The sequence below is a fragment of the Corvus hawaiiensis genome, chromosome 1 (genome assembly GCF_020740725.1).
Source record: "Corvus hawaiiensis isolate bCorHaw1 chromosome 1, bCorHaw1.pri.cur, whole genome shotgun sequence".
NCBI classification, from domain to species: Eukaryota; Metazoa; Chordata; class Aves; order Passeriformes; family Corvidae; genus Corvus; species Corvus hawaiiensis.
In genome coordinates this window covers 46,108,792-46,134,713 of record NC_063213.1, presented here as the reverse complement: position 1 = coordinate 46,134,713, position 25,922 = coordinate 46,108,792, and the positions used below count along the sequence as shown (strand labels likewise).

Here is a 25,922-nt window from a genome sequence, read left to right as displayed (position 1 = left end):
CTTGATAGGTAAAGCTATGGTCACTTAATGCATAGCTGCTTACCTCTGTGAAGTCTTTCAACCTTTTTCTACTGCACTTGGTCTATGACCCTTTTGAACTTGAAATCTTAATACCACACATAAACCTAAACAAATAATAGAATATGCAAAAACCTCTTACCTTTTCAAATTCCTACCATGAGCCTTAGTTTGTCCATTTTCTCCCTTTTACTGCCTTTCCCTTCCAGGTTTCTTTTCTTGTATCTCTTTTTTCCTGCCATGCCCACAAAGAATTGAGAAACAAAGCTATGCTCACTTCCTGCAGACAAATAATTTCTACAAAGAGCTGAGTCCCTTGTACACGTAACCATCTTGCTCTTTCCTTTGAAACATTCCCTGTAAATGTACCTTCCTTGAAGAGCAAAACTGGGTAATCGGATTCTAAGGAGGCACAAACTGTCCGGGGCATCAGGCGACTAAGAGTACTATTGGGGAGCATTAAAATGCATGAGATTATAACTCCATGTTCTTGTAAAGATCTCTCATGCTTAGAAATGAAGCCACAAGATTTGCACAAGTTTCCATGTAATTCCTTCTGAACTTTCACTTTCTGCTGGTCATATATTCCTTTCTCCTGAGCTCCTGCACCATGAGACCTCTCTCTGTTTTGAGGCTGGTTTTCTTTGGCTTTGCCTTACTGGAAAAATGAGTCATGTCCAAGAACAGGAGCTGGGCAAAGGGGATACCTACAACAGTGCTGTTTGCTCTGTGAGTGAAGACAAATTCAAACTTGATGGGTGCACAGTATCCATCCATTCATTCATCCATCCATCCATGAGACATTGGACACTAACCATTTCATGTGGGCCAAAAACCTTTTGAGTAAACTGTGACTTCCAGAACTTTGAAAGCATTTAACTTCTTCCTGAGGTTGGAGCATAGCAATCTCCTGAGCTGGACCTGTCCTTGGACACGACCTTCTGCAGTGCCCTGCAGTTGTGCAGCAGGTGAAAGCATACACAGCAACACATCCTGCATGACCTATTATTTCTGAAAAAGTCAATGTGCAGAGGGTTAAGCTAAAAATCACAATGGATAACCAGGAAAGGAAAAAAATACTTAACGAGTTTCTAGGAACTGGGATTCAAGTCTCACTGCAAATGAGGGAGGAAAAGGGAGAGAGGGAGGGAGGAGGCATTTGTCTAAGACTACAAGAATAAATGTCCTCCAGAGCTTTCAGAATCTCCTCTCTCAATATGAATTCATTACCTTACTTACAACAAAAATATTGTATTATGACATATACCAATCTATAAATGTAATATATCATACATGGGCCACTTTACAACCCAATCCAGTTATCTGGATCAGTGCTACAATTCATTTGGGTAAGGGCTAAATTACTTGGGAAACAGATGTCAGTTTCTTTTTAGATAGTTTTTGGGTTATTGTTCCCTGCCTGTTTAAAAATATTAAATTAGATTTTAAGATATAGCACGCTTCATTGTGATTTTAATTGTAAATCCTGTTGAATACATGTTAACTTCCTGCCTTCTTCATAAGAGAAAGAAGGAAAATAAAAATTTTCAATACAGAATTTTTTTTCCCGTGTGTGATTTTAAAGCTGTGTGTATGAATGAAACCACCTCTCAAAATAAGCTTGCAAACTTATAATTACAGATAACAACAAATTTGCAAGAGTCTCTCTGAAGACATGCGCAGTTAGACTGTAAACTTTGTACAGTTCTTTTTAGTAGTGACTTATTTTTTTGGAATGGATGAAAATCAGATTTGCAGCAATGGAACTCATAACAGGTATACCTCATTAAGCAAGTTTGTGCACAAAGAACACTGTGCTTTAGCTGTTGCTTTCTTAAAGTTAATTTTGTTTTCCATTTGCTTCTTATCTGATCAGCAAGAATATAATGAGACTGGCTGTATGAAAGCTTTCTGAAGGCAGGGTGCCAAGAGGAAGGAGTCAGGTTCATTTTGGTTGTGCTGAGCAATAGGACGAGAGGCAATGGGCAGAAACTGTAACACAGGAAGTTCCACCTGAACATATGTGAAAGCTTTACTGTGAGGGTTAACCTGCTCTGGAACAAGCTGCCCAGACATTGTGGAGTCTTCCTCACTGGAGATACTCAAAAGCCATCTGGACACACTCCAGAGTAGTGTGCTCTAGGGGGCCCTGCGGGAGTGAAAAGCTTGGACTACATGACCTCCAGAGGTTCCTTCCAACCTTACCCATTGTGTGAATCTGTGTGAAAGGCATGTAGCAAAAGTTCCTCTACCCCAGTGAAAAGACACAGTAAACTGGGCCAAGTGTTAAGGGCTTACTATACAAGTTTTTATCATTCTACATTGTTACTTTCAAAATCACCAGTTCTAAATTCTATCTTCTATTAACCATTCTTCTTTACTAAATTGGGTTTTTTTGAGTGTCACAGCTCTAAGTTTTTACATTCTGATCACACTATGAAATTGATTTTGTCTCTAAGTTATTGCAATCTTCAACAGATCCACCAAATAATTTTGATTCTTCTTTCTTAAAATCCCAACAAATGTTTCCATAGACTTTTATATGTTCCTTTTAAACAGAGGTGATTCTGTTTAGCAAGAACAAATGAAGTTTTGTTCACAATATGTGTCAAGACATTCAAAACATAGTCTCATGTATTTCCCACTGGAGTGACTCCATTAATATTCCACCTTAATGGTCATGTGCATATTGATGCTCCTCTGGCCAGGATTAACAAGCCTTTCTTTCCACATGCCATTTGAAGCATGTTCCTGCCATGACCTATTTGTTAATGGGATGGGAGGGCTAGCTGCAAACTGAAGCACAAGACCATTCACCAGAGCCACTGTGGTCGTGGAGTAAGCCTGTGGTCTGTCTGCCAGCCAATTTCAGTCCTTGCTGACATCAAAAAGAGGACTCCTGTGGCCTGTTGGGTGCCAGAGGCTTACTGGAGAAAATGTCTCACCTTGTCATGCCTGTCAGACAAAGAAGTTCTTGTTTTGCTTTCTTTTAGGCTAAGCCCCAATGCTACATAGTGATGCTATTCTCAAATATAAAAGCTTGAACACATATGCTGAGCCACAGGGAGGACTGTGGTTAAAAGCTCCCATACTGTCATTAGCACAGGTGCTGCTAACCCCATGTAAAGCTCACAACAGCTCATAGGTGCTGACTTTAGTCATCACTAAAACATTTGTCTTAAGCCACCTGAGGAATGAAATAAAAAGGGTGAAAAGACCTACCAGAACAAAGATAGCACTCAGAGACAAATCCAGCATGTTCTGTAGTCTGAAGTAATGGTACTTTCAACTGGTGTTGATCTCTTACATAGAAGGGCTACATCTGAGATGGGAGGGACTAGACATCAGAGGGTTACCAGGTATACTAGTTCTTTACATTATTTTAATGTAACCCAATATGTACATTTGCACATTATACAAAAATCTGCTTTATTTATTAGATGTTTGATAATCTCTCCATGCTAACCATCATTAATTTTTTTCCTCTAGGTGAAGTAGATGAGATTTTGAAGAGGAAAGTTCCAGCAGCAGAAGATAGAGTTCTCTGAAGTAACATACCCCGTGGTTCCTGCTGCTGCCATAGAAACAGAAATGCCACTTATACTCCTCTCCCTGCTTTGTAACGAAATATTGCCACTTGAGGGGATTTAGAAGGTTGCATGCAAAGGCTTTGATCCTGCAGGGTGCTGAACATCCCTGGTGAGGTGCTGGAACCCTGGTTCCCAAGGTATTTACATATATCACATCTATTGATTTCAAGTCCAAAGAAAGCTTGAAGTAAAAAGTCTTCTGAGGATGTGAGGTTTTTAATTCTTGCTGAAAAGGCTGAGGGTTTAGGACTTAATTCATTTCCTCTTGCTACTGTCTGGGACTTCTGCTGTTTAAACAGTGATAGGTCTGGTCTCTTCATAAGTCTGCTTGGTGTTTATCTGAGGTTAGAACAGGTCACAGAAGGCAGCCACTAATGTGGCACAGACAGATGGCAATGCAGCCCTGGACACCTTGGTTTAACTTACTATTTTCATATGCTTATTTTAATGTTATCCAATCAGGTGGCTAAAGCATGATATGTTCCCTAATTACTGGTGAAGATACCAGAAACTATCCAGAGCAAGCGGCCAAATGACTGTCTACAACTTAAATAAAATTTGGGGATTTTTTAGATCCACAAAGGGATCTAATTTTTTACAGAGGAAGGAAACTAGGGTAATAATAATTAAAGTAACATTTACTCCTTAATAAATGCCTATTTTTATACTGGTGTTAGAGGTTAATAGCACTGTTATTTACTCCTCTGCCAGAAAGTACTGAGGGATATGAAATGTAGCAGCCAATAAAGCTGAGCCGTCAGATAAATAACATTCATATTACTCTCTGACAAATTCTTTTGCTACACGGGGATATAAATAACACTAAGAAAGCAGTTCCTACATTACAAGTTTACTGATGTGTAAAATGTAATTTTAAAAAGAGCCCAAAGCACCAGGAGTGTGACTTGCTGTAACATGATCTATAGGAAGAGATACGTGGCATATCTAACACCTGTAAGGAGATGAAGCTGGGGAAGTGAGACATCTTTGTGAAAGTGGGATGCAGCCCTGAAGTGGAAAAAATAGAAAGAGCAACTCTCATTCAGAGAAGCAATGATAGCTTTATGCTTTTTGAAACCTTGAGCAAGGCTTCAAAATAATAATGGTTATGTTTCTGTTTCTGTGTCCACAGTTCTCAGAGGGATGGATTGGCTAGGAACTGTCTGGGTCTCATAGCAAAACTGCATTGCATTTATGTTCAGAAAACAGAGGGTGTGATGAGCTCCTGATGCAACACAGGAGATTTACCTCTGAGGGTTTTCCTTTCCATAAGCACCCAGGATGGACCAGGCTGCATCTTTTCAGCAGCAAACAGCCACAAAGAGGGACCCAAGAGCACCAAATTGCCTTACCTTAGGAAGATACTTTGTTGGTTTATGCCCTTGAAAGTGAAAACAAACACTTCTTTTTGTGTTGGATTTCGGAATGACTTAGTAAGAAGAGAGATACAGGCAGGTATGTAGGTAGCCAGATAGATAGATAGATAAATAGATAGATAGATAGATAGGTAGGTAGATAGATAGATAGATAAACAGGCAAACAGGAATGTGTTTCCTAAACTAAACATACTGGCACTAGAATAAAATACTGGCATTAGAAAAAATGCATGAGGAAAACGGCAGCATGCATGAAATGAATGTTGGGGACAAGAAATAAATGGGGAAATGTTCGGTGTGGTCAATGCTCATCCCGACATGTTCCTTTGCACCATGTGGGATGGAAAAAGAAGGAATTGCTTCATCCAGGGGAACTGTACAATTTCTTTTAATTGCTCTGTCTCCAGTTTCTCTGCAGTCCACTTTGGAAGCCTTTCTTTGCGATGCTTTGGATATGAAACTCTGTTGCCTGAACTACTTAACATGCAGAACACTGAAATTCAGTGAAATCTTCATCTTCTTCTAATACAGACCATTAAAACTAAATTCATACCATTATGATGCAGAGGCCCTGAAGGCCAGCCTGTGCGCTCCTTTGCCTTCAGTCCCTGTCTGGGGAGAGCCAGAACTGGGCAGGAGGCTGGAGACCCCCTCAGACCCACCTCTTCCCTGCTGCAGAGAGCTGAGCTGTTTGTCAATCCTATAGCTCCAGAGGAGCTCTGGGGGGGTGGCTGTGCACTCTGCTGGAAGGGCTATATAGGATGATCCTGTGGGTGACTGTTTCTGGCAGGTATTATTTTGGAGCTTACTGAGTAATTGCATACACACAGTCTGAGGTGGGTATTTACAGCAACTCTTGTCCTGCAATTTGCCATGTGCTGTATTTTTTGCTGTTTTGTGCCACCAGAGACAGTTTTTATATTGTGTTGCCTATCAATAAGTACAAAATATAAAATCTGCTGTTTCCTGAAAATCTGGTTTGGGAAATGTCAGTCTTGTCTAATGTTTGCTGCAATAAATGGTCCTCTCTGCTATCACCCACCAAAGACCCCAGCGACATCTGCTCAGTGCCTGCCTTTCGTAGGGAAGAGAGAGAGGTGAAAGAAGGACAGAGAGAAAAAAGAGGGGTGGACTGTCAGCTCAGCTATTATCTTACAGCTGAGCCTGGGTATTGCTGAGGTGGATGACTGTTTGTGAATAGTCCCGGATTTTTCTTTTTTTTATGAGAGATAATAAAATGTTAGTTTAGGTTTACTGTCCATTATATTAATATTTCAAAACTTCTTCAAATGTTACGTTCGTATTTTAAGTTCTATGTGTCCGGAACAATTGTATATATATCCTTTTGCTGAACTCCAAATGAACATCCTCAGAGCATTAACAAGCACACAAAGAAATAAAAATAGGAAAGCCATTTCTAAACTGCCAGAAATGTTTTGGTCCAGCTAAGAAAAATTGCAGCACAAAACAAAACAGGCAGAGTGTTTAATCTGTAGCAGGATAATGACAGGAATATGCAAGTGCACTGGTATTTTGGACTAAATGTGTAAGTAATACATTTCAATCAAATCTTGACACCATGGGGTCATTTAGATGTGAGTGCAAATATGTCCCTTTGGACTTTTCCTTACTAAAGGCAAAAGCATTTTTGTAATTCAAACAATGTTATATTGTCTTCTTCCAATAAAATAAAGAACTTACTCAAATTAATACTAATTAAAGATATATGGGAAAGTATGTCTGCAGCAGAGTATTGAGACCTTTCTAATTTCTTTCAAAATGTGTTTCAAACTTGGTATCTGCCATAATTGAAAGGATAAATTTTGCCAACATTATGAACATATCCATTTGGAAAGTCAAAACAAGTATGATTTAGATCTGGTTTTTGTCATAGATAAATAGTTCTTTTTGTAGCGAGCCCTGGAGTACTTAGAGCAACCCAGCAAAGTCCAATGAAGTGTCAACTCAAGCCAGGAACATTATTATTTATTGTCAGTTAGGACTTTCATCGCTTACAGACATCACTGGAAATATTACTGGTGATTGATACTGATGGCAATGATGATTACTCTTGCAATAAGCTTAATTAAAATAATGAAGTACTGTTGCACAGAACTTGGTTGTTGCCCAGGCAGGATAATGTATAAGCAGCACAAGGAAGTCATCAGCTCAGAGTGCTTCATATTTCAAGTGTGACATTGCTAGGGAAGCAAAAAGGCATTGTGTGCCATTTCTCTACTATTTCTGCTCCATCTCCTATGTGTATGCATATACAAATAATTGCTGGAATAGACACAGCAGAGATTGCCTTTCAGATATTAATCTTGACTCTCTCCCTTAATGAAGCGTAGATTGGTCATAGTGGGGGTATTGCTGCTTTTATAAGATGCTGCAAGTCTTTGAGAAATTCTTTTTTCCATTATTCTTCACAGAGCTCTTCTCTGACCATTTGGTTGTGGCAGTTTAATTGATCTTCACCTGCCACAGTGAGTAGCCCATGCAATCAAAGGTTATAAGGGACCTGGAGGGAGGAGAGCAATATCTGGCCTCTCTTGTTCTAGGTAGTAAATGCCAAAAAAACCCCCAAGCACTAAGGTGTAACATCATCTCATTATTCTGTTCTATTCTATTAGCTGTGTATTTAAGAGCCCAGAATATAGATGTAAACTCTGAACCATCCAGGCTAGCTGAGCTGATCTCAGGCCCAAGTCTCCCACAGTACAGGAAACAGCTATAAAGAACACAGGCAGCTCCAATTTCAGAGCAGGAAGATCTGCATTTATAAAGGATTTGCATTTATACGTCCCCCCATATTAAAGGCTTTTGGAATAAGTTTAATTAAGCTGGTATACTGTATAAACATTTAGGGGCAAGTTGATTATAAGGGGTTTTATATATTATTTGTATTTCTCTTTGGTGTGGCCTAAAAATTCAAAATTAAGCAGTGATCATTTAAAAATCATTTAAAGAGTAGCACATCTGTAATATTAGGTAAGACATGGACGCTCATTTAGGAGAATATTTCACAAGAGCTTAGGAAAAAGCCTTTTTCCAGCAGGTAAAATGCAACTGTGCAATCAAATTAGGAGCCAAGTGTAGAGTTACCACCACATTGTGCCATTGAGATGGTCTAATTTTGGATATTCTGTCTCTTGTCCTTCCCTATTTCTGGGTCAAAGATCGATGATGTTTAATGTTATTTTGCCTGGAAGCTTGTACCTTGTCCCTTTGCCTGTCCATAGCTTACAAAACATGCCAAGTATCTGTTTTTCTTCCCTGCCACTTTCCACTTACTTTAATTCACTGAGCACTTCGCTTCACACTCACACCAGTATTTTGAATATAACCTTTCTCTTGAATGAGAAAATACTGTAGAGCTAAGCAGTATCTTGTATAAATTACATACCCTGCAAGTGAAGAGACAGGTGATGTCCAGATGAAGCAGAAAGGGCACAGCTTAGGCACTTGTGTTACTCATACAGACCTGCAGACTCCTCCAGCACAGTTGAGGGTGCACCCTTACCATTCCAGTTGCTCCAGCCACCAGTACCGTTCCAGTACCACCAGTGTTCTCTTGATTTATGCCAATAAATTATTTTGCCTGAATCAATTATCTTTTCTCATTAGTTAAGCCTGTGTCCTGTCTCTGTTAAGAGGAAGGAAACCACTAAAGAGATATGCAATCAGCTCAATAGTGGTGGTTGTAAAACTAGTTTCACGTAAGATGATATCAGGGTTTGAATTTTCTTGTGCATACCAAGAAGGTATATTTGCCTTTTCAATGAGATGTTTTGCCTGTTAAACATCCCATAAAATGCCAGTTGCAGAGTGGGAAACCATCTGAATCCTCTCTTACAGTCGTTACAGGCAATCACAGAGATTGAGGTCTAATATTTCTTAAAGAAGGAAGAAATAGTTTGACTGACACAGATATGTTTGCTAAGTATCCTATTTTTGATAGAGGCCAACATTTTCAGAAGGTGCATTTGACCCAATTTTGCAGCATAATAAAACACTTGCGGCTTTATGTTTTTGTATACCACCAAGAAACTGAGAAAAGGTTGCCCCATTTAGGCCATTTGACAAACTTACAGAAAATGCATTCAACGATAGTTTCTAAAGAATTATATCATGAGTGGAGCAGCAGAGAGAGACCAGAAGAGAAAGAGGATGGCGTGGGTGTGCTCTGAGAGAAGAAAATTACTCAGAGGACAGAGAGAGTTTGAGATAAGCAGGAATAAGAAGTCTACTTGGTGACACTAAAGAAAATCAATTGAATCAACGAAAACTTGAAAGGTTTGAACTGATACGGGGAATAAGTGGAGAAAAAAACCCAAATCAATATAAAGCAATGCAGTGCTCAAGACTAGAAATCTGTGGGACACACAAAGCAACACAGAAATGGGTGCTCAATTTTAAGTGAATGGGCTTAAGTGTTCTATTGAAAAAGAAGAAAATAGGCAACATTTAAATGTATTTCTACAAAGGAAAGTGGTGCATGTTACAAAACCTAAGACTTCAAAGAGTTTCCACAGAGAAAGTAGTCCTTCCTTCAAAAAATTCAAACACAGAAAAACAGTAAATTTTCCTTTCAGACCCCAAATGTGTGTATGCAGACATGATATTCATAACCTGAATTCCTTTCTTTCAATGTTGATTCACCAGTTTTGCTTGTAACATAGTAAAGCAAGGAGTCTCAAAACGTGCCATCATTCCTCAGAGCGAGATCCTGGTGTAAGGTCAAATATGTGTACCAGTTAGGGAGTTAAGAAGAAAAATGAAAGCATTTCAACCTAGAAGGCACCTTTGCAGTGTTCTTGTTTAATTGTTTCTTGAAGTGTAAATTTTCAGTTCTGCTGAAGAGTTTTTTTGTGTGAAAAAGAAGACTCTTTAGCAGAAAACTTTGAGGACAACAACCACTTTTTCCTAGGTTTGTCATATTTTTGAAAGGACTAATTAAAATACCAAATTTTCTGTCCTAAGGTATTTTTTAACACCCAGATGCAGACCACTGACATTTCATGCACACAGGTCAGTAAGAACAATATCTTACTGTTAAAAATGAACAATCTGCTATGTCTCAAAACATAATTATAAATGAAAGAATGCGTGAGAACTATCTAATCATACCTGGTTCTAATCTCACTATAGCTGTTCTGCAATCACCTGTTAGCACCATCTGAAATAGGAAAAAGGGAAAAAAAAAAAGAAGAGAACAGGGACTAGTCCAGGGACTATTATAATGTCACAGTATAAATCTTGCCAGAATTCTTTTGTTTTTCTATCACAAAGATGACATAACAGATATTGGAGAGCTTGGAAATGGCTAGGAATGATAAGGAGTATGTAAATGCTTCTTATTTTGAGAGGATTTGTGTTAAGAAGACGAATTAAACAGCTTATAACAAGATACAGCATCATGTCTAGTGTAAAGATAGACCATGCACTTTTGGTTACCCTCTATCCTAATTGAAAAATGAAAGGCAGCCAATATAATTAAAGGGCAACTTGACTTTTTAGTTCAATTTTTTTTAACGGTGCCTAGCCAGTGTGACACAGACCCTTCTTTTAACCAGGTACTTAATGTGACTGAAAAAGGACAGACCGTTTAGCTAGAAGGGCTGGCATCATCCTAAATTAAATTTTAAAAAGATTTTTTTTCCTAGCATGCAAATAAACCCTCATGCCCCAGGACGAAAGCCAGCCACAAGACGACAGAGGGCTAACGAGCAGCTTCCCTAACAGAGCAGTTATTCCAGAAGGCCCCAGCTCAGCAGTTCTTCGCTGCCTAGGAAGGCATGTTGAGTGGAAATGTTCAAAGGGGTAGAAAACAATTAGGTGTGCAACTCCCATCCAAAGCTGGGGGAGGAGGAGAGGCGAATGCCGCCAGACTTCCACCAGGCTGTTGAAAATCTTCCCATGCCTGAAGTTAAGCATGTGCTTAAATGCGTTGGACTTTCATGGCTGAGACAGGACCCTGGATTAGAGGACTCATGGAGTGGATCAAGCACGGGGAGCCCTATGCTGCTGTACAATAAAGCTGAAGTCTCCTTTCCTGTTGTTAATCTCTTTCCTGTCTGTTAGCCTCAAGGCACAGTGAAGAGTTAATTGATTTTCATCCAGGAAAAGAGGACTTCACTGAAAAGTGCAGTCATGGAATTTTTTTATTTTATTTTAAGCACCAGGCACACCTGCCAGGCCCCCAATTATTCCTCAGGAGGAGAAAGTCTACTGTTTTTCCTGTGAGGAAACCCTCTGATCCAAGCACTTGTTGGAGGTTTTTACCTCATCTATGCACTGCGTTAATCTGTATTTCCTTTTAAAACCTGGCTGCTGGTGGAGGTTTTGGGGTAGCCTGTCCTTTTGTATAGGTGTTTAGTGGTTAAGGTATTTAACCAGGGAAAGATAAAGCCAGGGCTAGTTTCCTCCTCAGCTGGGGGTGCTAAAAGTCCAAGGAAATGTACCCTGAAGCTCTGCTGGCTGTCCATCAATGAGAGAAGCTGGGATTTTGGGCCCCTTGGGCTGGACATCCTTCCTGGGGACTAGCCCAGAAAAGGGGAGATTCCTCCACACAGTTCCTTTTAAAAAAAACATTTTGTGGGGGACCTGACCCTGCTGCTGAGTGCTGGGGCTCTGGAATTGCTCAGCTGCCTTAGGGAGTGGAGTTGGTGCAAACATCACACCGGGCCAGAGCTACCCTCAGAGATGCACTGCATTTCTGAGGAGATTTGGAATTTGATGATTAGGAAGCACCATGAGGAACCAGGAGCTGAAAGGCTGTGTTCCCACCATTTTGTGCAGCAGCATTAGATGTAAGGTTGAGCTCCTGCACAGCCTGTTGGAGCTGCATTGGGATGTTGCCTCACAGCAAAAGCTGGACTGTTTTGGGTAAAACCGAACTGCAAGATCTTCTTTGGGAGAGCACAGAATGCTCCAGTAACTCACAGAAACCTACCTGTGCTGGTCTGAAAACTCTTCAAGTTGCCCCCCAGCCCTGACACAGACAATGTGGACATGGGTCTTCAGTAGCAAAAATTTTCCTCTACTGATCCTCTCCTTTTGTATCTCTTTACATGTAGATGAAGTCTTAAATGTTCCAAATCAGTATAATTCTTACTAAGGTAGCTTGGTCTTTTTTAATACTTTTTTTTAAGTCATGTTGAGCCACTACTGCAGTACTCTGACAGAATAGTTTTTATAGCATTACATGGGGAAATGACGCTTGTGTTGCTGAGGCTTGAAATTACAACAACAGCAAAAAAGCAAGACAGCAAAAAGTGAAAAATAATTGTGCCAAATTCAAAGTTGCATAGGAGGCTATAATGGCTTTACATTTTTTTAAATACCAGAACAGGTTCTGTTGTGTGTCTTGTACCCACTAATGGATTTTAACTTTATTACTATTCAGTTTTATTGGAACTAATCAGAAGACTGTAGGAATGAAAGGACTCCCACATTACTGAAACAGTTAATTTTTTTAAAGCCAGGCTACTGAAGAGCAAGTTAAAAGGGAGGAGCAGATCAAATCCATGTGTGGGTCATTTAAGAGCTCAGTCTCATTTTTGAAATATAGATTATCAAGGATAACATGAATTCAGCATTTCTATGTAATGTTTCATTCATTGATCTCTTAGGCCAGCAGCACTTGGCTGTAAAGAGATATGTAAAAATGAGTTTTAAAACTTTACCCTCTTATAATATTTTATAACCTGTCAAAAGAATCAGTTAGAGGCTTTGCCTTCTCTCAAGTTCTGATATCATGGCAGCAGATCTTCAGCAGAAATGTGTTTTTTCATACAGCTAAATGGTAGTTGCCATGAAAGCACATGGCGAGTCATGACTCTGAAGAAATTCCTGGGTGAACAGTAGCAAAGGTGAAACAAATGGCTAACACCTGCCAAAACCTGCATGGAGAGTGCTGATGTCATCAGCAGTGCCATCACTTCACAGGCAAAGCCTCCGCTCAGGTCTTGACAGGTAAGGGCAGGAGGCTATGACCTTCAAATAATCTATTTTAAGATGCATTTTCTGTGTGGCCTTTATAAGTCTCACTGAAGCCTGGGCAGGACCCAGCCTTTTACTCATCAGGTCCTTATTTATGTTTATTTATAAGCTTTTCTATGGACGTCATCTTGTTACTGTGTGAGTGCATTATGTATATTAATGGCCTTGTCCTCAAGCTTTGCTAGGAGTGATGAAAGAGCAATCCCTTGCTCTGACAACAGGGAACAGGGATGCAAGGAGGGGCGAGGTGACGGGCCAAGGTCACACACAGTGTCTCTTGTCCCCCAGCCTCAGCTTTAACTGCTGCTCTCATTTTTGGATAAGTTGTAGCTATTTACTTCGGTGGGACCTGAAGTTTTCAGGACTCTCTCAGGGTTAAGTCTAAAATGTTACTGGCATATCAGTAATGGGATAGACAGGTAGGTACACATGTCCACAAACTTCAGGACTGAAGCTTCATGAGCTGTTTCACAGATCTCCCCAGAGCACTGCTTGGAACTTTCTGTGAGCAATATTGAGAAAATGTCATCCAATAGACAAAAAGCCAGAGGATGAATTTCTGGCTTTGCACCATAGGTTGAGCACTGTAGGCTCAGCATGGGAGTATTGGCAATGTATTTAATTTTTTTGCAGGGTACTGTAAAACAGACATCCCGATGCTAGAAGCTTCCTCACTAAGTTTTGAACAAAACACTTAGATCAAAAGAGGTTGTTCAGATATTTGTATCCTCCATGAAAAAATTGACTTTTCAAGGTGTGGTTACCCTAGGAATTCAATGATGAAACCATCCTCTGAAGCACTGGGAATACCCAGTCAGCAACACGAAGATGCTTAATACAGTTAAGTGTATTATTTTCCTGTATGTCAAGGCCACTGTTTTGGACAAAACTGCACGTGGAAGTAGTTAACCCACATGACAGTAAAATACTAGCCATCTATATTATGTTGACATTTAATTATCAGTCAAGAAAGATCAGAAAACACAAAGCAAATCACTGGTAGGTTGAAAAGAAAAGCATATTGCTCTCATCTCTTACAAGACTACTATGCTGTAGAATCAGAACTGAGGGCCCATGCTAACTGGCAACTGATTCAAAGTTTCTGGACACACAGCAGCTGAAATTGAAAGTAAAGTGAATGAAGGTGATGTGCTTCGCCTCAGGAAGCATGGAATTAAACTGTCTGCTGGTAGGAGGTGAGAGGAGAAAAAACTGGAAATGGAGCAGTCCCTTGTTTTGTAACAGCAACCCACAGGAAAGTGGTAGGGGGAAGGAAAGGGGGATGAAACCACAGCAAGATTTCCCTTCAGTGTACCTAGCAGGAGATTAACAGAGAATATGCTTAATTATTGCTTCCTGCCCACCTGCCTTGTTCTTTCAAGAACCAGAGCTCACTCAAACAACATTCACTCCCTTGGCAAATGCACTCCTAATGGACTTGGTTACAAATTAACCAAGTCAGTTGCTTCTTTTACCTAGAAGGATTTGCAGTTAATTCTGTCCACCTTTTTTTTCAGACCAGCTGGTGAACTTTCAGTTTCCAAGGATCAGAACCTGAATGTCATGCTGGGATAAATCAGCATAACTTCTGTTCAAGGCAGTGATATTGCTTGTATTTACACCAGTCAGTCATCCATCAGTTCTGGATGATCAAATTCGCTGTCCTATTTACTGCCTTCGGTAATTCTGTGTTATCCTAGTCAGTGCTAGATTTATTTTGTTAATAATTCATGGCTTGCCTTCAACTTATGACTCTCTGTGCTACACAAATGATATGGAGTAATTAAAATACCTTTAAAGCACCTTGAGTGCTGTTGGCAGGAACAACAGCAAGTATTTAAAAGAATATTTAATATCGTGCACTGCCGGCATGCATGCTGGGAAACAAGCTCACATCCCAGACCCTACCCTGGGCCAATCACAGGAGAATGGCTTAATTGGTTAATCATATAAATTACAGTCACTTAATCATTTTAATCACCATCAGCCAATTAGCTCGGAGTTATGGGCTCTGAGGTAACAGTTATGCAAATGTTTGCTCCACTGCAAGCTATTAACAGCCATATTTTCTATATCAAGCTGACAGTGACTGATGCGAAAAGGGAAGTGAAGAAAGTGAGCATTTGTTTAGTATAAACTTCTTCTGATTAGAATGAAGCACATTATTGGAATGGACTGAAAATGCAGCAGTTGTCTTTTTTCATCACAGAAAAACCCTTCCATTGGTTATGCTGGAGTGCGCATGCTGAGGTGCTCTCCGAGGTGTTTTTGCAGAACACTACCATGATTGCCCCCGTGTTCCACCATCACTGTCACTTTTAATGAACCACTTCAATAGCAGGATCAGCAAAAATCTCACTGGAAGTCTGCAACAGTGAGTGAGGGCTAGTTGTTTCTTGCTTATCAATGGTGGATAATTTTCCAGAACAGAGGTGTTACTGCATAACATGGTCTCCCCTGCTCTGTCTCTGCCAAAATCATCCCAGTTTTACACCCATGAAAGTAGTGGCATCCTGCTGGCTTAAGTGGAGGTAGTTGCTACTCACAGTGAGGATCAGAATTTATCCCAGCTCTTTCCTAAAGGTGAAAAAGTGCAGATAAGATTTTTCAGTATTTTATTGCTCATTTGCATTGTTTGGGTAAAATGAGGCAGCATGATAAAAACTCAGACACAGGAAATGCAGAGCAGCAGAAGTATCCCTGACAGTGCACTGGGGCTGGAATATACAAGACTTCTGTGTGATCAGATGTCTATTGGCATAGGTTCTGTTGAGGAAATATATTATTCTGACCCATTGCCAACTTGGTCTCCCTTGATAGTCATGCAGAAGATTCCTATAGTAAAACTGATATGGGGGGGAAGTTGGAGAGGAGTGAGATATTTGTTAGCATTACTATTTTATTTTTTATATTTATCAGCCAAAAGTACACTTAGAAGTCTAGCAGATAAAGAGGGTGCAGCTGACATGATTCTCTGCAGCATTCAGAAGCTTGTCACTGAAAGAGTGGCATGTACCTCAGAGAAACACTTAGGAGTTGCAAAGACTCTAACACACATAGAAAATGCTCTTGTTGTGTTTGGTGTGAGAAGCCACAAGTCGTCCATTTTCAAAATGTCTCACTACCATCAAGAAGCTGACCTACAAGATATGGAGGAAGGCTTCCATGAAACTCTACCATATTTTGATTTTTGTGTTTGATTTTTGTGTGTGTTGTTGTTTTAAGACATTTGGGGTTGCAAAGTTCCATATTTGAAGCACTTAGAGGTGTATCTACACAGACACACATATCATTGCCACCAAGGTGATGTATTATGGCTTAAATTAAACGTGCCTGCTAAGGACATTAGTAGAAAGTATGCTATGGTTATTTGAAGCCAGTTAGCCTGTTGTACTCTAGAATATTCAATTAACAAATTATTACAACATCTATTAAAAATTTATTAGTCCTTTATCGGTTACTCACAGATAGGACCGTAATGTAAAGCATGATCATTTTGGCTATTTAGATTAACAGTCAGTTTGGGGAGATGGTGCATGAGTTATGAGTCCCATATTTCAAGACAGAGGGGCTGATCTTGTCAACTAGAACAAAAAACCAAAACCCACACTATATTCAGAATCACAGAATATTCTGGGTTCGAAGGGACCCACACGAATCATCAAGTCCAGCCCTTAAGTGAATGGCCCATACAGGGATCAAACCTGCGTGAAACTGTGACCTAGGCATTATTAGCACCATGTTCTAATCAACTGAGCTAATTTCATGGTCAAATATTAATCAACAAAGAAACAGCTAGGAGCTGAAAAGACTGTTCTCCAAGTGTTTCCTCTTTGGTGCAGAGGAGGAGGAAATAGTGTTCCTGAGTTTCAGCTCAGGCTCAGTGACACTACGAGTAAATGAGCTATGTAGTTACTCTAAGAATCCAATGAACCAAGTGCTACAAATAGGTTGCTACTAATGAAATGCAAAAATACCTGGCAAAGTTGGGGGGAAAATTGCTGCTACAACTGCAGATGGGTGTGTACATGAAAAGTGACTCTTGATGTCAACCAGTAAAGTCTATAGTAAAGGCAGCCAAGCTGAATGGCAACCACCCAGAGGGCAATCCCTTTCATAATAGGTCTGTGAGCTAGGAAAATATTTGCATACAAATTTTATGGAGGAAATTGAAATTGAGATTAAAGCCTTAATCTTATAAAAAGACGAGACCAACCAGGGTACTACAGTACCTACAGAGACAGGATCTGTCTGTGGCACACCACGTAAGCACAGTGCTGCGCCGGCATGGACAGCATGGCCCTAAACAGCTCGGTGATAAACCCAGATCTAAGGATCAAACCTCAGGAAGAAGACCAGGCTAGGAATGACACATCCTCTCCCTGTAACGGAACGAAACGCCTCATTTCACAGTTCCAATGCCCCAGTACTATTTAATCTTTCAACGACCTTGTTTGAGAGAAATCCTGAAAAATACTGAAGTAATACTTTTAAATTTCTGCCTTTAAGCAATATCTTACCTTTCTGTAGCACCAAGGAAGCTCCTGTTGAGTAGCGGTATCTTTCAGCTGTGTTGACAGGATGCCCTGGCCTTTGCCATGCCCTCAGCAGAGATACTTATGCCTGGTAAGCACTGCTTGCTCTGTCAAGGTCGTTCCACAGCTTCAGAGACATGCTCTGCCTGAAATAAATTAATAACAAAGCACACCTATCAATATTTATTACAATTACTCAGGCAGAATGTAAAACATAGGCTTTATCCATCAGTAGAGTGCAGTCAGACCATTGCTATGACCCCAAGACTAAGCCCCCAAAACCTTCAACCCTTGTAAATGGTGTCATGTCCCGTCAGAAGCAAGTGTTGGAGCTGCTCATCTGGTTCTGCAAGGAAGACAGAGCCAGGTAAAGAGTTCAAACAGGAGGAGATCCTCCTGCAGAGAACAGAGTTGCTAGGGCTCTAATTAGCCTTCCATTAAAACATTTCCCAATACCAAAGAGGAAGTGTGTTTGTCTAGGATATTCATTTACCCTATCAGGCTGAAATCTTCTAAAATCTTTCTATGACCCACATGCCAGAAGATATCTTTATGATGGTGGTTGCACAAAACCATTGACTTCTCTAGCCTGATGCCATTCAGCTTTCAAAAATGAATACAGCTGTGATTTTGTATGTGTCCATGCACTTTTCAAAAGTCTGTAGGAGAAGAAAAACATTATTTCCTTGCTAGTTTGTTAAATGATCATCAATTGTCATCTTTTGTATCTGCTACTGGAAAAAAAAAAGGTTTTATGGATGTGTAAAAATACTTTAATGACAGGTTTTCTTCATTCCTTTACTAGAGCTATGGTTCTCCTATTCCTACATTCACTTCAGCCAAGCAGTCACAAGGAATGCCAGATCAGGCTTCCTGAAAATTAGCCTCAATTAAGCCAGGTGGCCTTTGATTGTTAACAATTGATTAGAAAGCAAAAGACAGATTTACAGCAAATTAGTTGATACCTGAACTTTCTTCTTTATTGGTAAAAGAGATCTCCTTTCTGCCTGTTGTTATTTTTGATATTCCATTAAGGTGTCTGCATTTATGTCACCATGTCTCAATAGAAAGGCTTTTTTATTCTATTGACAAATCTGTCACTTAAGGAAGAACATAATACTGCTGCTGGTTTTACTGATTAATGATAAGTTTGACCATATTACATACGATAATGATCTTAATGTATTGTCATTTAGGTACACGATGGTGCTTGGTGTTTGCTTGCAGGGAGGTCACACTGTACCACACTGTTTTTTTTGATTAGTGTGTTGAGGGTGAAGAGGTACATTGGTGCACAACCCCAGAGCAGGAACAATCTCCATTCAGGAGCAGTGCTGCGCAAATGCCTTTCTCTCGGAGGTTTCTAACTTTACAAAGAACATGATGAATCTTTGACTCACCTTAAGCAATAGTGTGCCTAAGGTGTGGCCTGCATCCCAAACTCGATCAATATTTGTTTCAGGCATTGTAGTCCAGACAGGCAAGTTATCTAAGGTTGTGAATATCAGCAAACACAGGTAGATGTCTAGAGTTAAATTCAAGAAAGAGTGGCAGCCCCAGTGAAAGTTTAGGCACCACAGCGTCTGAACAGAGGCTTTCTGGATATAGCTTTTGGCCTGAATTCCTGTTTGAGTTGAAGTTTGGGTGTTGGTACAACCACTAGCTGTACTACTGGTTACAGCTCAGCAGCAAGGTAGCTCTGGAAAATATCCCAACCACTTCTCATTTTAGAGGCCTTAAATATTTTTTGAAATCTGGCTCCATAATCAACCGCATAAAGAAGGATCTTAGAGCCCATCACCAAAGCGCAGGCAGTCGACATGAACAAGATTTTCTGTTGTTCTTCCTCCCCATCTCCTTGTCTCTGACATCTTCACTAGGCTGCTGAATGGCATCCAAACCTGAGAGATGAGTGCATGAAAGAAGGCTGGTCCTTGCATGGCCTGCAGTTTGAAATCAGATACCAAAATCAGGAAGGAAAACAGTCAAACCCTGTTCTTTGGTGAGAGTCAAGTACAAAAAGCCATGACCCTCCTTCAAGCACCGGTATAACCGGATGAGCCTTGTCTTGGGCTTGTCAAAGCATCAAGTGCACCCATGAGCTATTCCCCTTTTCTACAGGACATGTTTTCCCAACTGACAATGCAAAGTCAATGTATGACTGCAGATTTCTCGAAGGCACAGGGAACTGCAAACTCCGCTTTGACTGGCAGTGACTGCAGGTATGGATGTGAAAGATGTTTAAGGACCTTAGGGAAATTAAGACAAAATCACAGCTGTACTACTTAAGAAATGTAGCAATAGAAAGGACATGGTTAAATTAATAGGGGTGTTCTGTTGTTCAGATCTGGGAACATGGAATACAAGCCAGGTCTGGGCAGTGAATGTTAAAGCAGCAGTAAAATGGGCAACATTAAAAGTATAAAAGGACTATTATAAACTCCTGATTTAGCCTTCTTAATAAAAACTGAAAGCTTGCATTGCTTTCAGTAAGGGCTACTGAAAGTGTGACTGTGTTAGTACAGGTGGGGCCAGGGAGAGGGAAAGAAAGAGAAAATAGAGCATCAGGAGAAAGTGTGCTTTTATTGTCTGATTTTGGTTTTTATTAGCAAAGTTTGTAATGCAAAAAGGGTAGCTGGATTGCTCTACTTTACATAGTGAAGGAAAGCCTGAGGAGTCCGCAGAGAGAAAGAAGGAACTCATCTCTTTTAGCGTGCTCCATTTTTCATCTTTGAATTCAGAGATCTCAGGCCCCAGACAACATCTAAGGCAGAAGTTAAACTAAGGAGAGGACAGACTTTCTTCTTTTTGGTCTGGCCATAATGATGAGGTAATTTGATGTCTCTTAAAGCTTTTTGACTGTCCACTACTGTAAGCCAAATTACCTTGGACTGGTTATGGGCTAAAGAAAGCAAATTCTTAGTCCACAAGAAATATGTCTGATCCTCTGAAAGGTTCCCCATCTATGCCTCTGTTGATGGCACAAGAGCCTTCATCAGCTATTCTTCCTCATGGAAGTCCCTTAGCTATGTGCTGAACTAAGGTGCTGTGAACCTGGGGACACTGAGTGACCAAATGGGAACTTTTGGGATACTGTGAGTGGCTCTTGTCAGTGCCACTTTCACCAGAGACAGTAACCTGTTCCCCATGTGTGCTGGATTTCTAGCAGTGAGAAGCTCAAAGTGCTGAAGGCCTGACCCTACCCTGGACAGTGGCTAGAGACTTTATTATTAGCTTATGACTAAGAGAATTCTGTTCTATTTGCTTTTTTTCTCATACACCATATGTTGAATCCACTGATGAATTGTCCCCTGAAGAACTCTGCTTTTTTCCCATTGCTCTTTCTGCTTTGACTCTTTAGGATAGCTTCTAAAATAATCATGAACTAGAATTAAAATAGCTAAAAATTAAACAGATGTTGACCCTGATCTTTCAACTGTTCCTTTCAATTTTAGTTACTCTTGTTAAGACTTTTAATGAGGGACACAGACTATTTTTATTATCTTAACTAATTCCAGTAATTTTCTAATTTGTGTCATGCAACTGCTACTACTGATTAAAGCAGCTTTTTATTCTTAGAAAAAAGTAGGATAGATCTGTTTGTGACTGGCCAAGGCATTTGGTTTATTCTGGTGATCTCTGACAGAAACCAGAGTAAAATAGACCACTGAAAGACCATTTCCCACAGTTTTGAGTTAGCAATGGGTTTAGATTGACCTAAGTCTTCAATAATGCAGGTGTGAATGAGGATCATTAAGTATAATTAATTTTTCCTTCCTCAGTGAACGGTACAACATATTTGTCTGTATGAATGTCTGTATCTACAGGATAGGGCTTCATGAATAATTTGGCAGACCAGATTCAGAGAAATGGTGTGACTTGGTAAAGTGAAGAACAAGGTAGGAGGTATATTGAGCACCTGCCCTCCCACACAGAGTGTTCAGCATCTTGCAGGATTAATCCCTTACTACGGGTTGTTATGATTCACATTTATAATGACCGGCTCACCCTAACAAGAAACAAGCTACGTTTCAAACTTTGATCCAAACGTAAATTGGCTGCTGGTCAATTGAACAGAAATTAGATCATCACTCACTAAGCCAAAGTCATCAACAATATGTTGATGTATTTCTCAATAGCAATTTCTCAAAATCACTCTGCAGCTGTAATCAGAGAAGGCAGCAGAGGTTTGTTTCTCTGCTGCCTTTTAGTTCTGTCCCTTTTGGGTCCAAGAGGAGACAGCTGTGGTCACGTTCTGGTGCACGATGAAAAGAATCAGGTGACAATTTGCAAAGTCTGGTTCCTGATGCTGCAATCCTTAACTTGAGCAGGGTGTCATGCCTCCTGTGCTCGGAGTAAAAGTCTGTTTTAGAGAACTAGACAAAAACACATTATCACCTGGAAGATAGACATGGACAAGGGTAGGAATTGCTGGAGAGTTAGACCCCCAGAGATTGTGAAAGAGTGGTAAGATGTTATAGGACAAAATGCCCTGATCAATCCTTGACTTTCAACAGAAGGAATTACAGACAGAAGGGGGGAATCGACATCAAGTGAGATACTAGTGCAGTAAATACAGTTAATTGTATGTCAGGAACACATTGTAAAAGGCAGGAAAAGCAGCTGTTTGATCCTGCATTCATGAGTAATACATGTCTTACAGGTCTGTGATTGTTTACTATGCATCATGTTCTCAGTATTTCCATTTTTATTTTATTCCAGATAGTTATAAATGGCTAATATTCCTACAAGTACAAAGATACAATGATGTACTTTCATCTCCTTCTGAGGAATTCATGTCATTTTAAGAATAAGAAAAATTCCTCTAACTAGATCATTTACTCCAAACCAAAAATATACCCACAACTGTAACAGACTACAAGAGTGTCAAGAGTGTCTCCCATTCCAAAGGGTGTCTGAAGATTCCTGTCAAAGATCAAAGCACTGTGCAAAGGGTTGTGTGCATGTGGGAATCTGTGTGCAGTTTATGCACTCTGCTGGATAAGAAATGCTGTGAGCATGGCTGCAAAAAAAAAAAAAAAATAGAGTCCCTTTCGACTGATTTGTACCACCACTGTCATCATTTAACCTTTATTTTGAACTGAAATATCAAGGATTATAGAAAGAAAAATAAATGGACAGTTTTCCATAAAAGGCATTCATTTCCTGTGGTCTAGCAAAGGCTTGCACTTGAGAATGGGAAGATACTTTCAGAGCCATAAATGGTAACTGAAAACCCCAACCTGAATTTCACTGTTCCTCTGTCAACAGATAACTATGAAAACTGGTAAATATTTCTAGTAATAATCTTCAAAATTGATGATGGCTTAGTATTACTATTGGTTAGTTGATTAACTCACCTACTAGAGGTCCAAAGGTCCAACTCTGCTGATGACTCACAGAAGTGTCAGTGTGATGCCGTGTGATGCAGTTTGTTTTTCCATATGCTTTCCTGAAATCCCTAGGAAATTACTCTCACAAAAGCATATTAGAAGGTCTTTATTAATATAGCAGAGTTAATCAGAGTATAATCTAGGAAATGCCAGAAGTGCCACAACCAGTCGACTGTTACTCCTCTGAGGTGTCGCAGCCTCCACTAATAAAATATCACAACCAAAATTATAATAAAAAAGCAAACAGATTTTTTTTGGGTCAGTCATGCTGTGCTCGCTTTGAAAATGACTGCATGGTAAGGTGAGATTTTAAAAGTTCCAAACAGAAGCAATTAAGTTGGTGAAAGAAAATATAGCTATTTGCAAATCTGCCTTCTCCTCCTTCACTCTCCAGCACAAGAGTACTCCTAAGGGACCAGTTAATTTCTGCATGAGTATGTACTGTTCTTTAGGTCACAGTACAGCAGACTGAGACACAGAAGTTCAAGCCAAAATTGTTTTGCAATTAAGAAAGTGTTGCAAGGTGAAGTTGTGAGGGGAAATAATAAAAAGGAGGTCTTTAGTATCATAATTTTTTTTTTTCAGTGGGTCTGAAACATACGTTTTAAGCTAAGAGACATACTTGAGATATATAGTTTTGAATTAGGTCAGACTTAGATGTTTAAGAGAATTCATGAAAGAGGGGGAAAGCTATATACATTGCACATTGTGTAATGTTTTGGTTTAAGGGTCTCTAGTTATCAGTGAATGTCTGATGTAAATTGTTATTAGTGACATACATTAATAATAAAACCTGAGAAAACACCAATGTTTTTTAAGTAGCTCAGATTTTGAGCACTTTACAGCTAATGGAATCCCTGCCTTACAGCAAGGAATTACTCTCCAGCAGGCCAGTGAGATTTCTACACAAATTAAGACTTTTCCACTGTCATAGGGAACACTTTGGATTGAACTAGGGTCTCCTGAGTCTTAGCCCAACCTTCACAGCCCTAAGCAATTGTAGGTAAACCCCTTCACGCTAACTAAAAATAGGCTAAATACATTTTAAATGGCAAGCTTTTGAGAATTGTATTTTCTCAACAACCAGCCATGGAATACAGAACAAAGCAGAGCCCAAGTGTTAATTGCTCCCACCCCATAATTAAATGCAGACATACTGTACTCTGACTGTGATTCTTGAAAGCATGCCCACTTGGTTTTTTTCTGTGCAATAAAAAAGAACTCCATCAATATTTTGTTTGAGTAAATGCAGTTAGCAATAGCTGACGTGACAATAGGTTATTGGCATAGTTATGATCAGAAATGCCTTCATACATTAGCCACAAACTAAAAAAAAAAAGGCAGTAGTCAAGCCACTACAAATTATTCTGCTTATTAACATCCGGTATGCTCTAGAAAGCAGTGAATGTGCATGTGTTTATTTTGTTTTGGATCAGATTTAGTGCATGCCTGTCTGGATGAGCCCATGCACTTAGTTGGACAGATGCAAGCCTGTCTGGCCCAGAAGTTAAAACACGCACATCAGCACAGTACCAGGAGGAACCTCATGTGTGTTGCTTCTCTGCTGTTATGTCTTCATAGGTCTGGACCAAAGGCCAACCTCCGCATACCCGGACCAAAGTGTCTGCAGCTGAAGCCAGCGACACTCCTCCTCCACTCGTGTCCTGTGATCTGAGCTAGCACCAAAAGCTTTCTCAGTCAGGTGACTGAGCATGAGAGCCTTGTTATCCCTCTCCAAGTCTGACCTTCACTGTTGGCTTTATTTAGGAGCTAAATGAAAGTTGAATATTTATGATTTAGATGTGCCAAGATCGAGACTTTACTTTCCAATTAATTTCAAGTGGTTGGTTTAATAAACAAGAAATCCCTTCCAGAAATTGAATCAACGCGTTACATGCCTTCAGGGCTTGGACCCCCTAGGCTACCTTCTGCTTATGTTTTATTTGCATCCTGCACATTTGCTTTGTAGGTGAGTGTCTAGGTCTGCAAGGACAACCAAAGCTGAGATTTTGTATGATTACTTGTAGATGTTTAAGTCAAACATCAGATTTAATAGACTGCTGTTAAATATGGGCAATAATTTTCATTTCCTTTAGAGGGTGGGCAGCATTAGGGCATTGCCCTCGTCACCACCTGTATGTTGGTAAGGTCCCCTCCTGTGGGTAGGAAGGCAGGGGTGTTGTTGCTCTCACTGGGGGGGGCACTCTGAGGAAGCCCTGGTCACATTCTTGCACTTTGGAAGTGCACTGAACCAAAATACAGATTACCTGAACCAAAATGCTCACAGTCCACCTCCTTCCCTCCCCCTTAGCACCACCTATCCTTTGGGCATTTACCATCTGTTTCCAGATTCCCATGCAGAAAGGGGTTAAAAGCATTGCTACACTTACAGCCTATGCTCAGTGGACTTCGTACCACAATGGTTTCTTCTGTGCCCCAGCAGTACTGGCTGGTAATTTGAAAGTTGCTTTATGATCCCTGCAGAGTGAAATAAACTTGTAAGTGAGAGGTAAAGCCTTGTGCCTGAATAGTGCTATAAAGCTGTTTAACTCCAGCAAGTTATACAATCCCACATAACATCCCCTTGGGGGCTGAGTAAATTCTTGTGGAAGAGGAGGAGGAGGATCAAGATACTGTGAGGGAAATGCTTGGTAGATGCTCTTCTGCCTGTGGTGTCAGGACTTGTCCCCGTGACGCAGACCGTGCATCCATTGTTCCTCCTTCTGCAGGCCTCTTGGTTACACACCCCACTGGCAAAGCTGTTCTCTGAGATTGCAAAGAGGTCTTCTGACTTTCATTTGAACCTTCAGTGTCCGTCTAACTCTGATCTGATGACTCCCTGAGCAGGTATACCTGGGTTTTTTCCTGCCTTGGTACCCAAATATAATACAGCTAGTGAATTAATCAATGAACTTTTTCTTTCCATATCAGCACTGTACCCTACTGTCACATTTGCATTCTGTTTTACATATTTTCTTAGAAATAAGACACTAAGCCTGAGGAACC

The 25,922-nt window shown here is 40.2% G+C and overlaps 1 long non-coding RNA gene across 1 annotated transcript in view; it reads right to left on the bottom strand.

Annotated features, from left to right (window-relative positions):
• LOC125325667 overlaps positions 1-24,820 on the bottom strand; it is a 72,121-nt gene extending 47,301 nt beyond the window's left edge. Inside the window, exons 1-2 of the long non-coding RNA XR_007203477.1 lie at positions 22,884-24,820; positions 17,509-17,669 (exon numbers count right to left, since the gene is read on the bottom strand). This is a non-coding gene — a long non-coding RNA (uncharacterized LOC125325667). The remainder of the gene's footprint in view (positions 1-17,508; positions 17,670-22,883) is intronic.
• Positions 24,821-25,922: the final 1,102 nt, after the last annotated feature.